This window comes from Dermacentor silvarum, chromosome 9 (genome assembly GCF_013339745.2).
Source record: "Dermacentor silvarum isolate Dsil-2018 chromosome 9, BIME_Dsil_1.4, whole genome shotgun sequence".
Lineage (NCBI taxonomy): Eukaryota > Metazoa > Arthropoda > Arachnida > Ixodida > Ixodidae > Dermacentor > Dermacentor silvarum.
The window spans coordinates 163,658,356-163,673,183 of NC_051162.1; the positions used below are offsets into that span (position 1 = coordinate 163,658,356).

At 48.2% G+C, this 14,828-nt stretch overlaps 1 pseudogene; it reads left to right on the forward strand.

Annotated features, from left to right (window-relative positions):
• The first annotated feature begins 9,805 nt into the window (after positions 1–9,805).
• LOC125939934 (uncharacterized) lies at positions 9,806–10,818 on the forward strand (annotated as a pseudogene).
• Positions 10,819–14,828: the final 4,010 nt, after the last annotated feature.

Sequence of the window (14,828 nt, forward strand, 5' to 3'; positions counted from 1 at the left end):
TCCTCTCAGCCTTTTATATTAAGGAATGAAGCATTACATGCGTTGGCCGCTCCAGCAATTGCGAAATCAAGCACCGCTTATTATCATGAAGACAGAAACCGTTAAAACAGGCCGAATCGATGTGCTTACTTTCTGTACGTGGCCAATCTTCTCTCCATCGGATTGGGCCGAAAACGACGTAGTTGGTGTATCTGAAAAAATATATATGAATAATTTTTGCAACCCTTTCGCATGTACAAAGAAAGAGCCTCCATTTGACGTGGCTGTCAGCACGGAACGTTATTAAATATGCAGATACTATTTTCATGCTGCAAGAAAGCCAACAGTTGAGCTGCAATGGCGGACAAAGCTGGACTTTATCACGACCACTAAATCGGTGCCGCTTTTGATGAAATGGTTTTTCGTTCCGGGAAATAACGCTATTAAAGCAGGTGGCGCAGTGTTTGTAACAATGATGAACACTCCATTCTGCGCCAGCTGCGTTCATTCAAGTGAGCTCCACTGCTACACCCATAGCAGGAACGTTCATGTAATGCAACAGAAGCACGTAATATAAACAGTTGTCCTCGGTTGTGGCCGACGTATCTTAACGTGAAGCACGGCGTAACCAGCGAGATGCATAGGACTTACTTCAATGAAACACTACTGGATATACGTCTAACGTTGATGTAAAAAGAAGTTGAAGGAATACGTCGGACATACCTACACTGTGGGGGCGTTTATTACGCACGTCTTCTTCATCTGTATATTATCATCATCATCCTACATTGCTCGATCCTAATCTTCAGTTTTGTATGATCATCATCATCGTGTGTGCACCTCTTCTGGTTCGCTGCTGAGTATCGGGCCGAATAAACGTGGTGCCAACAGAGACGTCATACGTGGTAGAGGTAGCTATTCGATCCTCAGTCCTCTGCCCACTCAGTCTGCCCCCGGGATCTTTGTTCAGGCCGTCACTTGCACCCACTTTCCGCTAGCATGTCTCAGGACAAACCAACCGCCACTTCTACCGCTACCACTCTGACACTACATCCTAAGCAGCCACCAGCGTGACCCCCATCTCTTCACTGGTTTTCGTGGAGAAGATGTGGAGGAAGGCTGGACGACACACGAGCGCGTAAGTTCCGCTAACCGTTGGGACAACCCCCTCTAGCTCCGCCACGTCTCTTTCTACCTGACGGGTGTGGCCAAGACATGGTTCTTCAACCACGAGATAGACTTTACTGACTGGGCCGCCTTCAAGCAGTGCACCGGCGGTTCGTTCTGTCATCGCAAAGAAACCTCTCGGTACTCGCCAACAGCAACTAGACGAGTCTTACACATAGTATATCGAGGATGTTCTTGCGCTTTGCCACCGTGTGAGTTCATCCATGTCAGAGTCCGACAAAGTGCGCCATATTCTGAAAGGCATTAGGTAATTCGCCTTCAATGCCCTTGCCATCAAGAACCTCGCTACGATCGCTGACATCGTCACCACGTGTCAGCGCCTGGACGAACTTGAGTCTGTTCGCCTTCACCCGGACGTTGGCGAATATTCTTCTAGGGCGGACCCACATCTGCGTATCAGGATAAGAGCTATGACATGCGAAGAATTACAATCAATGGGCTTGTCGTCACCGTCCATGTGCCCCAGTCCGCCTTCTGGCGCAGCTTTGCGTGACGTATCAGGGATGAACTGGCGTCCTTGACCTGCTCTGCGTGCGTGCAACTCTCCGTCTCTCGTCCCTTACCAACGTACGCGGAAGTTGCTGCCACGCCTCCAGGCAACGCTAACTCAACGGTGCCGCTAACAATGTATGCGCCGGTTGCTGCCGCACCTCCAGTGAACCTCCCGCCAATGCCGCCTGAACTTTCATCGGCCCATCTGTCTGCACTGACTCCCGGAGCACCTAGCACTCTGTACTGCCCGCCTAGGCATCCGTCACGCCCCACGTGCTATTACTGCGGCTATCGCGGCCACATTTCACGTTCCTGCCGCAAGCGCCAGCAGGATGAGCGTCGGGAGTAAGACATGTCTGAACGCCACTTTTCCAGTGGAGCCTCTTCCCAATGCCGGCGATTCTCTTCACCTCCGCTCCGCTCTACATCTCCGCCCGCATCGACTGAAGACCGAAGCACTTACCGTGCAGCCAGATGCCGCTCCACATTACCACTACGACCCGTCTCACTCAAATCTAACGTTCGTCCGGAAAACTAAGTGGTGCCGTTTTTGGAGGACAAACTGCATACGTCAACAGGACTGAAATTCCTCCAGCGCGCCCGTCCAGTATGCTTTCGGTGTTTGTCCAAGGGGTGCCCGTCGATGCTTTGGTCGACACAGGTGCGGCAATTTCCGTTATCCATGCTGATTTATGTTCCCGCCTCAGGAAAGTCCCGACGCCATACGATGGGCCGACGCTTGTTGCAGCCCAAGGGGACATTTTTCGCCCTTCCCCTCTTTGTACTGCCCGTGTCCTGATCGATGATATCCTGCACCATATACAATTAGCTGTGCTGGCCCCATGTGCTCATTAACTTATTTTAGGGTGGGAGTTCCCCTCTTCGGCTTCCGCGGCTATTTCTTGTGGTCAACGTGTCCACGGACACCGACTACTTACTTGGGGAAGACACTTACACGCCCTTGCGCGTGATCGCTGCGGAAGATGCCGAACTGCCTCCCGGCCGACAGCAAATTGTTACCATTATGTCTAACGATATCGACCACGGTGACGTCTTGCCCTCTTCCCGTTGCCGTCATAAAGGCATCGCTTTAGCACCATGTATGGTTCGATTTCAGAATGGCTTGGTGCTTGTGACCGCCACGAACGCTACGTCGGAGAAAATTCTCCCTCCGCAAAGCACCACAGTGGCTTGCGCGGCCGACCTATGGCCTGTATGCGTCGTGCCCATAAACCTATGTCTTCCAAAGACCCTTCTACTTGTGATACTGCTTCTCCCTACGCGCTTACTGCAGCCATCAGCAGTGACTTGCCACCTTCACAGATGCAGCAGCTGTTTGCTTTGTTCATCAAACACGCAAATTCTTTTGATCTGTTTCTTTTGATAACATTCAGACAGACGAAATGTCTATAGTGCGGCGGCGCCCGTACCACGCGACGCTAGCCAAGAGGAAAATCATAGAAGATAATGTCGGCGACATGCTACAGCAGAGAGTCATCGGGCCCTCATCTAGCCCTTGGTCACCTCCTGTTGTTTTGGTCCGAAAAAAAGACGGTTCCGTGCGCTTTTGCATCGATTGCCGGGCCCTCAATAAGATCACTCGAAAAGACCTATACCCTGCAGCGCATTGACGACGCCCTTGATTCGCTACAAGGTACAGAATAATTTTCAAGCCTCGATCCGCGTTCTGGCTATTGGCAAATTCCCATGCACAAAGACATTAAAGAACAAACAGTGTTTGCCACCCCTGATGGCCTTTCAGAATTCAACATCATGCCATTATGGCTATGCAATGCGCCTGCGACTTTTGAGCGCATCATAGACACCGTACTGCGTGGCCTGAAAGGGAACATTTGCCTTTGCTACCTGGACGGTACTGTCATATTCTCACCAATATTTCGTCCACACCTGAAACGCTTGGATGAAGTTCTGACATGCCTTGTTGACGCTGGTCTTCAGCTCAACACAAAGAAATGCCGTTTCGCCAGCAGATCTATTAAGGTCCTGGGGCATGTCGTGAGCAAAGGGGGCATATACGTCCTGACCCTGACAAGATTGTAGCGGTCCTTCGCTTCCCTCGCCCAGAAAGGCCTAAAGACTTGCGAAGCTTCCTTGGCCTCGCTTCTTATTTCCGTCGCTTTATACGGAACTTTGCCTCCATCGCTGCGCACTACACAAGCTACTTGCTTCCGGTTTACCCTTTCTCTGGTCGCAAGAACGTGAAGCAGCCTTTGAAATGTTGAAAGACACCCTCACGTCTGAACCTGTGCTTTGCCATTTTAGTGAGACTGCATCGACTCTCTTGCACAGAGTGGCTAGCAGCCACGGCATCGGTGCCATTCTTCTGCAACGCGACAACTCTTCGCGAGAGAGAGTCGTTGCATACGCCAGCCGCGTACTCACCGATGCCGAGAAGAACTATACGATAACGGAACAGGAGTACCTGGCTGTTGTTTTGTGCATACATAAGTTTCGTCCCTATCTGCACGGGCGTCATTTTACAATTGTTACCGACCATCACGCATTATGTTGGCTCTCCACTCTCAAGAACTTTACTGGACGCCTGGGCCGCTGAATTCTCCACCTGCAAGAATATGGCTTTTACATTATTCAAGTCTGCCAATACCACCAAGACGCTGACGCTCTTTCTCGTTTCCGGCTTCCTGCGCACCCACTCGAAACCTCGGCAACTGCGTCGCAAAGCAGCTCTTCGGATGTCACTTCTACGCCGGTTTCCTCTCTAGCCTCCATCGACCACCTTTCTCCGGACGACGATCAAGCATTCGCTGCTCGCCAATGGGCTGACCCATATTGTCGGCGTATGATAAACCACCGTTCCGAGGCTTCTCGCCCACTTCGACGACAACTCGCTCAATTCAAGCTGGACATTCGCGGGCTGTATCGGCGCATTTACCACCTTGACAGTCAACGCTGGGTGCCCCTTCTACCGCACTCTCTTCGAGCCCATGTCCTTCAAGCATTCCACGATGACATGACTGCTGGCCATCTCGGTTTCCCTAAAACCTACGACAGCATTCGAAGCCGTTACTATTGGCCTGGCATTTCTACTAGTGTGGCGTGGTAGGTTGGTTCCTGTTCTCCGTGTCAGCGTCGCGAACTCCCAACCGATGCTCCTGCCTATTACTGCCTATTCCGTGTCCCACCGCACCATTTGAGGTTGATGGTATCGACCTTAACGGGCCCCTTCCTGTTACTGCAGCTGGCAATCGATGGATAGTGACCTCCATCGACCACCTGACGCTACAACATCAGTGATCACTGGCTCAGCTTCGGAAGTTGCCGACTTCGTCCTTCAAGCTATAATTCCGCGCTATAGTGCTCCTCGGGTACTGCTAAACGACCGTGGAAATGTCTTTCTCTTGCAACTTTTCAACGAAGTCCTGCGCGCCTTTGGTACCACCCACAAAACAGCTTCGAGTTGCCATTCACAGACTAACGGCTTGAGTGATTTCAACGCACGCTTTCCGACATTATCGCCGTATATATGATCGCCGTATATACCTGCAGCGAAGAACTGGGACAAGCTTCTACCATTCGACACTTTCGCCAACAACACGGCCGTTCAGCGTACCACCAGCTACTCGCCATTTTACCTAGTTTACAGACGGTCACCTACTTCCCTTCTAGACGTTTCTTTCTTCGATTCTCCTGTCTACCCATCTACATCGTCTAGCGAAGAATTCGTTTCACGCCTCGCCCAGTGTCACCAGCATTCTCGGGTAAACACAGCGGCCAGGCAACAAAACCGGAAGATCATTTACGACACATTCCATCGCGTTGTGTCCTTCCGACCTGGTGACGAAATACTCCTATTGACGCCTCTTCGCACTCCTGGTTTGTGTGACTCGTTCCAGCCGCGATTCATCGGGCCATACATAGTCCTGGAGTAGACATCACCAGTCAATTATTGTGTGTCTCCTATTGTCGCTGCAACAGACTGCCGTTGTCTCGCCACCGATGTCGTTCATGTCTCCCGCATGAAACCCTGCACGCGGCGTTCTTCGGCGCCTTGACCTGCGGCCAGCATGGCCGCTTCCACGGGGGGGGGGGGGATTAGTGCGGGCGTTTATTAAGCACGTCTTCTTCATATGCATATTCTGATCGTCATCCGACGTTGCTCGAACCTCATCTTCAGTTCTGTGTGATCATCATCATCCTGTGTGTGCCTTTGCTGGTTCGCTGCTGAGCACTCGAGCCGAATAAACGTCGTGCCAACATAGACGTCATAATACTAATGGCCTACATTTTTATATCACCTTTGTTGAGTACAAATAAGAGCTCATGGGTGAACAATGTAAACAGAATACACATTACTGTGGAGTCGGATAGCTGGATGTGGCGCACCCTTTCTTTAACCATGTGCTGCCGACACCAACTGCATCGAGGCATACAGGTTCCAGCCGAACTGCTACGCATAAACTGGGAATCGTACCGAGTTGAGTACAATCCCTAGCGTCGGTGCAGAGCTGGAAGTTCATTGCAGAGACACACCACCAGCAGTTATAACAAAGAAAAGCGAGATGCTCGCCTACGTCGACAGCGCACCAACGGTACAAGTCGACGTTATAGCCTTTTTGAAGTAGAGACAGAGTCACCGATATGAACACGCGCCTTTCAGAAAGGAGACAATGTGATAGAGATCGGGCTGTAAATGGCGAGAACACTGAGCAATATTTAGGTTTCTTGGCCACGAATGGTTTGTTACTATCTACCGCAAGCCCGGTACACGAGTGTTTGTCCATGCCATTTCCATTGGAATCCACTCGGCGCAGTCGAAAATGAAACCCACTATTTTGTAGCCAGCAGCAGAACGTCATACCCACTGAGTCATCGTGGCGCGTCGAAGCACGCTCTCCCTGCGTGCTACACACTGCCGAACTACACCTCTCTGAACCATAAACGAGAGGCTAAATTTAGCTCCGATTACGTCATGCGTAACACGACAACGACGCCATCTGCGCACCCGGCACATGCATGATGAAGTGGTGGCTTCTTTTGCCCACGGCCCCACACCACAATACCAAGGTGGGACGCCTGGATAGCACGGTTGGAATGACCTAGGTGATATTAGAATTACATGCTTTCGTTACATACATGTAACGTTACATGCTGCCTTAGCAAGAGACCCTCCCCGTACATTCGCTGCAACGAAATATGGTTAAAAAATACTTACCTGCGGTGTAGGACGTAGCAGTGCAAGTGATGAGTACAAAGCATTGCAACAGTGTCATCATCTTGGTAACTTGGGACGCAAGACTTCAGTTGAACAGTCCACAGTACTTTGCAGACACTGCAAATGATAAGCATCAATTCAAATATTAGGCAATGTGTCTTCTGCAGCACTGACGTGAGTATTAAAGAACTGGGGCCGAATTCACTAAGCTGCGCTCTTCGTACGCAATTTCTTAGCCAACAATTTCTTACGCTGAGATAAGGGTGCAACTGAAGTGGCAGCGCATTTAAATTATCGCGTCGTAGAAGAGCGAACAGGAAGTAAAGCTCGGAATAAACGACAAGAAAGACAAGAAATGAAAGATGTGTGTTAAACTTCTAGCATGATCGCATATCATGCATATGTAGTTGAGGCTATATTCATCATCATCATCATCATCATCACCATCATCATCATCATCAGCCTATATTTAGGTCCACTGCAGCACGAAGGCCTCTCCCTACGATCTCCAATTACCCCTGTCTTGCGTTAGCGTATTCCAATTTGCGCCTGCAAATTTCCTAACTTCATCACCCCAGTTGGTTTTCAGCCATCTTCGACTGCACTTTCCTTCTCTTGGTATCCATTCTGTAACCTTGATGGTCCACCGGTTATCCATCCTACGCATTACATGGCCTGCCCAGCTCCATTTCTTCCGCCTAATGTTAACTAGAATATCGGCTATCTCCGTTCGTTCTCTGATCCACACCGCTCTCTTCCTGTCTCTGAGCGTTAGTCCTAAGATTTTTTGTTCCATCGCTCTTTGTGTGGTCCCTAACTTGTTCTCGAGCTTCTTTGTTAACCTCCAAGTTTCTGCCCCATATATTAGTACCGGTAAAATGCAATGATTGTACACTTTTCTTTTCAACAAAAGTGGTAAGCTCCCAGTCAAGATTTTGCAATGCCTGCCGTATGCACTCCAACCCAATTTAAAGTTTATTCTTTCTGTAAATTTCCTTCTCATGATCAGGGTCCCTTGTGAGTAATTGACCTAGATAAACATACTCCTTTACAGACTCTAGAGGCTGACTGGCGATCCTGAATTCTTGTTCCCTTGCCAGGCTATTGAACATTATGTTTGTCTTCTGCATATTCATCTTCTACCCAATTTTACACTTTCTCGATTAAGGTCCTCAATCATTTGTTGTAATTCGTCTCCATTGTTGCTGAATAGGACAATGTCATCTGCCAACCGAAGGTTGCTGAGATATTCGCCGTTGATCCTCACTCCTAAGCCTTCACAGTCTAAGCGCTTGAATACTTCTTCTAAGCATGCAGGGAATAGCATTGGAGAGCTTGTGTCTTCTTTCTTGACCCCTTTCTTGATATAGAAGTTTCTACTTTTCTTGTGGAGAACCAAGGTAGCTCTGGAATCTTTGTAGGTATTTCCTAAGATATTCACGTATGCCTCCTGTACTCCTTGGTTACGCAATGCCTCTATGACTGCTGGTATCTCTACTGAATCTGTGTATTCTTACGGCACCCATACTTGAGAGCTTCCTTTTCTGGGCGTCTCCAACAGCGCCGACAAGCGCAACCGCGCTCGCCCGTTCACCGCACCGCCGTCAAAATAATTGCAGTGGAAGTGTTACGCATTCTCACATTTCTTCGAGAGAAAGGACTGATGGTCACATGGTGATATATTTGGCGCAGAAAGAAATGCTCAGTCGCAGCAATTTACGGCCAGGTGTGCCAGGCTCACCCCGCCTGTATACATCACTACCATCCATAACAAAGTTAGTGTCTTTATTTCGACACTAATTACCAAAATGAAAAACAAAAAGCTCCATAATATACAGGGTGTCCCAACAATCATGCACCAATATTAAGAAATATGCGAATGCCACGTAACTGGGCAGAACCAAGGTAATGTTGTTTGCCGCCGCATGGAGGTACTCAGAGTATTTTTTGCATTCCGTCTAATTACTTATTAGTTTTAATTATTTATTCAGTTTCTCAAATATAATTACATGAAAAGTGTCCATGAGAAAATTGTAGAGCAAGAAGAAAAACTCCTGATACAGCTTTCCTTGGCTCAATACGCGCTACATAAAAGTGTTTTCAGAACGTGAAAGAAGCCCGCGAATACACGCAAAATTACCGCGCGCTTGGCCGCTCGAGGCATTTTGCGTGCTGACCTGCGTCTAAGAATCTAAGAAAGCATTAAGAGAGGCAGTGAGCAAAACGATAATGGAAGGTAAAGCCCTCAACGGGTGGATACTGAGCAGGATGAGCATGATATACAAGGGAAAGGGGGTCAAAATCGACATAAAGGACTACCGTCCCATAACAGTGACGTCAGTGGTTTACAGGGTGGTGATGCAGATTATAAAGTACAGACTGCAGGCATGGGTGGAGGACGAGGAGGTGCTGGTTGAACTACAAATAGGGTTGCGGAAACAAAGAAGGTTAGAAGATAATCTGTTCTCATTGACGCAGTGTATTGAAATAGCAGAAAAGGAACACAGGCCCCAATGGCTCGCATTCCTGGATATCAAGGGAGACTATGACCGTGTAATCCAAAAGGATTTGTGGGACATACACTGGACACTCTAGATGTGGAAGATGGGTTAAGTAATCTTTTAAACGATATCTATAAAAGTAACAAGGTTCTTTTAAAATGGGAAAACCAGGTATCTGAACCTGTAGAGATACAGCATGGGGCTTAGGCAGGGGTTCCCTCTGTCACCTCTGTTCATGCTGTATTTACAAGGATTAGAGAAAAAATCAGAGAGGAGCGGGCATGGCTACAACCTTTCCTTTTTAAAGCAAGGAGTATGGATTAAACAGTCATTACCAGGACTGATGTATGTGGATGACATTGTACTTATGGCTGACAGCAAAGAAGACTTGCAGGGATTAACGGACATCTGTGATATAGAGGGAGATAGCTTAGGTTTGAAGTTTAGTAAAGAAAAATCGGCAGTCATGATTTTTAATGATAATCAGGGCAGTGAGCATAGGATACAGGAGATTAGACTGGAGTTAGTGGATAAGTACAAATATCTTGGAGTGTTGATAAACAACGGGGTTGAGTACCTAACAGGACATGAAAAATATGTAACGACTAAAGGTAGCAGGAATGCAGCTGTGATGAAATATAGGGCACTGTGGAATTACAATAGGTACTAAGTGGTGAGATGGATTTGGAAAGGGGTGATGGCCCCTAGTTTGACTTTTGGTAATGCGGTCTTGTGCATGAAATCAGAGGTTCGAGCAAGGTTGGAAGTTAAGCAGCGAGGGGCAGGTAGGCTTGCTTTCCGAGCACACGGAAATGCACCAAATCAGGGGGTACAGGGTGACATGGGATGGACGTCAATCGACGGCAGGGAAGCTAGCAGCAAGATAGAACTTGAGGAGCGATTGAGAGAAATGGCGGAACAGCTGTGGGCAAGGAGAGTTTTCAGCTATTTGTACTTGAGGAATGTTGACACAAAATGGAGGAAGCTGACCAGAATATTCTCAATCAAGTATTTGGAATGCAGGAGGAGTGCAAACCAGGAAACAGCGGTTAAGAAAAAGATTAAAGAAACCGAAAGGGGTCTATGGAAAACAGGGATGCAGACGAAATCAGCACTGGGAACATACCGAACTTTCAAGCAAGAAATTGCCATAGAAAATATCCATGATAATTCTAGGGGAAGCTCTTTATTGTTTGAAGCCAGGACGGGAGCATTGCGGACCAAGATGTACCTAGTCAAGTACCAAGGTATAGACACGTTGTGCGGTGCCTGTGGAGAGGAAAAGGAAACGGCTGAACACCTCATACTTTTCTGTAAAGGGCTTAACTCTACAGCGCAAAGCAACGCGGCGGATTTTTTCAAAGCATTGGGGTTTAGGGACAGTGAAGGCAAAATAGACGTTAGCGGGTAGAAGTAAACAAATGGAGGTTATTTGATTGGTGGCTAAAATCAAGGCAGGGGTGAAATTGCATCCTCCACGAAGTACAAAATTTGTTAAAAGTCACGGATAAGTGGCGTGTGCCACCGCCCGATTTAAAGGGTTCAGCCTCATCCATCCATCCATGCGCTAAGTGTTTTCAAGTTATGCCTGCAAATTTTCTGATTTCATTACCCTGCCTAATTTTCCGCCGTCCTCGACAGTGCTTCCTTTCACCTAGCACCCACTCTCCATTTCAGATGAACCACCGATTATCTGCCCTATAAATTACGCGGCCTGCCTAGATCCTATTTTAGGGGCGAAGCTCCTTAGGGCATGGGTCTGTCATTCCTCCGATGTTGCATGTAGCCACCTGTACTTTCATGAAGTGTTCACTAGATGGCGTAAGTGGTAGCCACCTGTAGTTTTATTTAGTGTTCACTAGATGGCGTAAGTGTCGATCTTTCTATATATAAGTGTATATAATGTCACTAGATGGCGCTAGTTTTTCATATAGTTGATGCGAAAACCTACAATGTAGTGCGACGGGTTACCGCTAGGGGTGTTATAATAAAAGGTGCTCGCTCTTGGCGCGCTTTCTCTTTCGCTCGGAGTCGCCGGATGGAAGACAAGGCTGCGGAGCGGAGAGCGCGGAAGGCGGCGGCGGCGTGCTACAATGCAGTGCACGGGTTACCACTCGCGGGTGTTATAATAAAAGGTGCTCGCTCTTGGCGCGCTTTCTCTTTCGCTCGGAGTCGCCGGATGGAAGACAAGGCTGCGGAGCGGAGAGCACGGAAGGCGGCGGCGGCGCGCGCTCGCAAGCAGAATCCCGCGGTGAGAGCCCGCGAGGCCGCTGCTTCACGACAGGCAGCGCGGCAGCGGCGCGAAGACCCCGTAGTGCGAGAACGAGAGGCAGAAGCGGCATGGCTGCGGCGCGAAGACTCAGGCGTTCGCGAACGCGAAGCAGTGGCATTATCCTACCGTTATTCCTTCATTTCACGGACCACAAAGCCGTGGTAATGAATGGACTCCGCAAACCAAGCATCTAAGAAGAAGCGTCTAAGAAAATAAAACTTATTGTATATGTACACACACTGTTTGTCACGTGTTTACTTACGAATTACTCGGAGTATTCGCGGTTTACCGATGATCCCTCCGGAGCTTCGCCCCATCATCATCATTCACCTGGTGGATATGCTGTGATTTTTTTCCTTTTAATTTCAACTACCACTGCACCCCCGCTTGCTCTGTGATACACACCACTCTTTTCCTCTACCTTAGCGGTAGGCCTAAAATTTTTCGTTCCGTGGCTTGTTCAACGATCCTTAACTTCTCCATTTTCATTGTTAACCTCGAAGTTTCTCTGCCACATGATAGCACTTGAAGAATGCAATGATTGTGCACTTTTCTTTTCAACGACAGCGGTGAGCTCCTAGTGATGATTTGCTAACGCCGGCCGTATGCACTCCGACCCATTTTCATTCTTCTGTAAGTTTCGATCTCATGATCAGGGTTGCTTGTGAGTAATTCACCAAGATAATCATACGCCTGTACATACTCCGGAGCCTGACTGCCGATCATGAATTCTTGCTTGCTTGACAGGTTATTCAACATTACCTTTGTCGACCTACTCTTAAACTTTCTCGGTTAAGGTCCCCAATCAATTGTTGCAATGTGTCCCCAGCGTTGCTGAACCGGACAATGTCATCGGCAAGATGAAGGCTGTTCAGGTATTTGCCATTGATCACCGCATTTGATCCTTCCCAGTCTAATAGATTGAATGCTTCTTCTAAGCATGCAATTAATATAATTGGAGAGATTGTCTTGTAGCCTGACCGTTTTCTCGACAAGTGTTTTTCCACCTTTCTTGCGGGTAAATAAAACGTGTGAAGCCAGAACTATCACTGAGGCAGAGTTGAAACATGAGAAGTTGCGGCTACGTGCCCTGTGGCTGAACGCAAGTATGGAAGTTACCCATCAATTAAATAATTATTATTGTCAACCATTTGCTTCAAGCACCACTGCCTTGATGGGAAGCTCGTTGAGTCCTTTAGTACAATCCATAAGATATGCACTTACGCCACTAATTACATACAAATGTCATAGCTCTATCCAAGCGCATTGAATTAAGTGATTTAACTGTGCGCCGCTGGGAACGCGCACAAGGCAGCACAATTCGAGCGACGTAAATGCTGATCTTGCTGATATGACGCGCTTTAGTGACCTCGCTTGAGCGACCGCGCTTAGCGGTGGGCACGCTTCACATTGTTCACTTCGCAAAATCAGACCACAGTGACCGGCTTTTTCATGTCGTCGTGTTGACCTGACTACTGCGCAACAGGCGCGGAGCACCGTAAGACTGTCACCGACTGGACGAAAATTATTGCGCTAGATTCACAAACGCCTATGAAGGATTTCATAACTGAGAGTAAGAGAGATGACGAAACTATAGAAAGAGCACCGCACGAGGTGATCAAAAGACGTGGGTGGCGTCAGTTCGCCCAGGACTGATATTAGTGTGGGATTTAGAATAAGCATCATCAGCCAATCATAAAAAGACGATAGCTGTCGTCATCTGTCAGTTTTCTTTGTCGTTTGATCTTCCCATGGCTACGAGAAGACGAAACAGCGCTGAACAACAGGACGAATGGAGAGCATCAACACAGGCGCTGACTAACAACCGTATGTGTTTATTGCTTCAGTCGTCCGAGTAGATAGCCACTATCACAAGGAGCATGCGCAGAATCTAACTTCAAATTAGCAACTGAAGTACGATATCTCCTTCGAAAGAAGGGAAATGGAGGGTAGGCTTACAAACGCCTCTCCACTACTGTAGATGTGATAGGCATCTGACACAAGACGAGCACTTTCATCCCGGTAATTTGATAAGAAAATCAGATTTTCGAAATACGGCTCGCTGCCGCATCCAATGCAATGCAGTCACAGTTGACTATCAGTGGCCTTCTTTTTAACTTTGTTCGCGTGCTCACCCATGTGTACATTAATGCATCGGCCAGTTTGCCCGATATAGAAACGCCCACAAGGCAGGGGGATCATGAAAACAGTGGATTCGTAACATTTAAAAAAACGTGGTCGCAGTTTCACCTGAAAGGCGAAGCATCAATTCCGATATCAAATATTGGAAAATTCCGATCTCAATATTGGAAGACGAAGTGCCTTTCAGGCAGAACGCCGAGTCTTCGAGCTCTACTTCTTTTATGAATTTTCTTGGACTTTGCCAGTGAACTGCTGTTTCCTGCTTAGTTGCGGTGGAGATGGACTCTCACGCGCGTCCGCCGGACTCAGTAGTGCCCGCGGCGGCTGCCTCCAGGAAGCGCAACGGCACCGAGAGCGACACTGACAGCGACGACACCATGCAGTACTATGTCAGCAGTGAAGAATCTGGTGACGACACCTTCGAGCTGGTGCGGAGCCGTAAAGCAAAGAGAAGGTTTGTCAGCACATCATCGAATTCGAGTGCGTCCACCATGAGGTCATCACGGATTACCGAGGTACTCACCATCCTTTTCACGCCAGTTCTCGCCACGGATAACCTGAGATGCCTCAAACAGGCAAGCCGTGTCTACACATCTAGAGGCACTGGTCCCGAATGAAATCAAGGACATCAGAGTAAATACCCGTAAGAACGTCGTAGCGATCGACGTAGAACATGCGGCTGCGTTAGATTCTTTGCGCAAGGTCACGGAACTTGACGGGATTAAAGTCCACCCTCATATTCCGCTGGGAAAAGAAAGCAGTACTGGCGTAATTTATGATGTCGACGAAACCATTGCCGACACCGATTTGTCGATCTTAATCAAGCCGGCTACAGAAAACACCGTCATCGGAAATGTTTTTCATCTCGGCACGTCACGGTGTGTAAAGATCATATTTAAGGGCGAATCCCTACCAACACACGTAAAAGTGGGCCACTTCCGACACGCAGTTCGGCCTTTTGTACCAAAACCACTACAGTGCTGGAAGTGCATGAAGTTAGGCCATATGAGTAGTGTGTGCAAAAACACTTCCGTGTGTTCCCGATGCACGGGGCCGCACA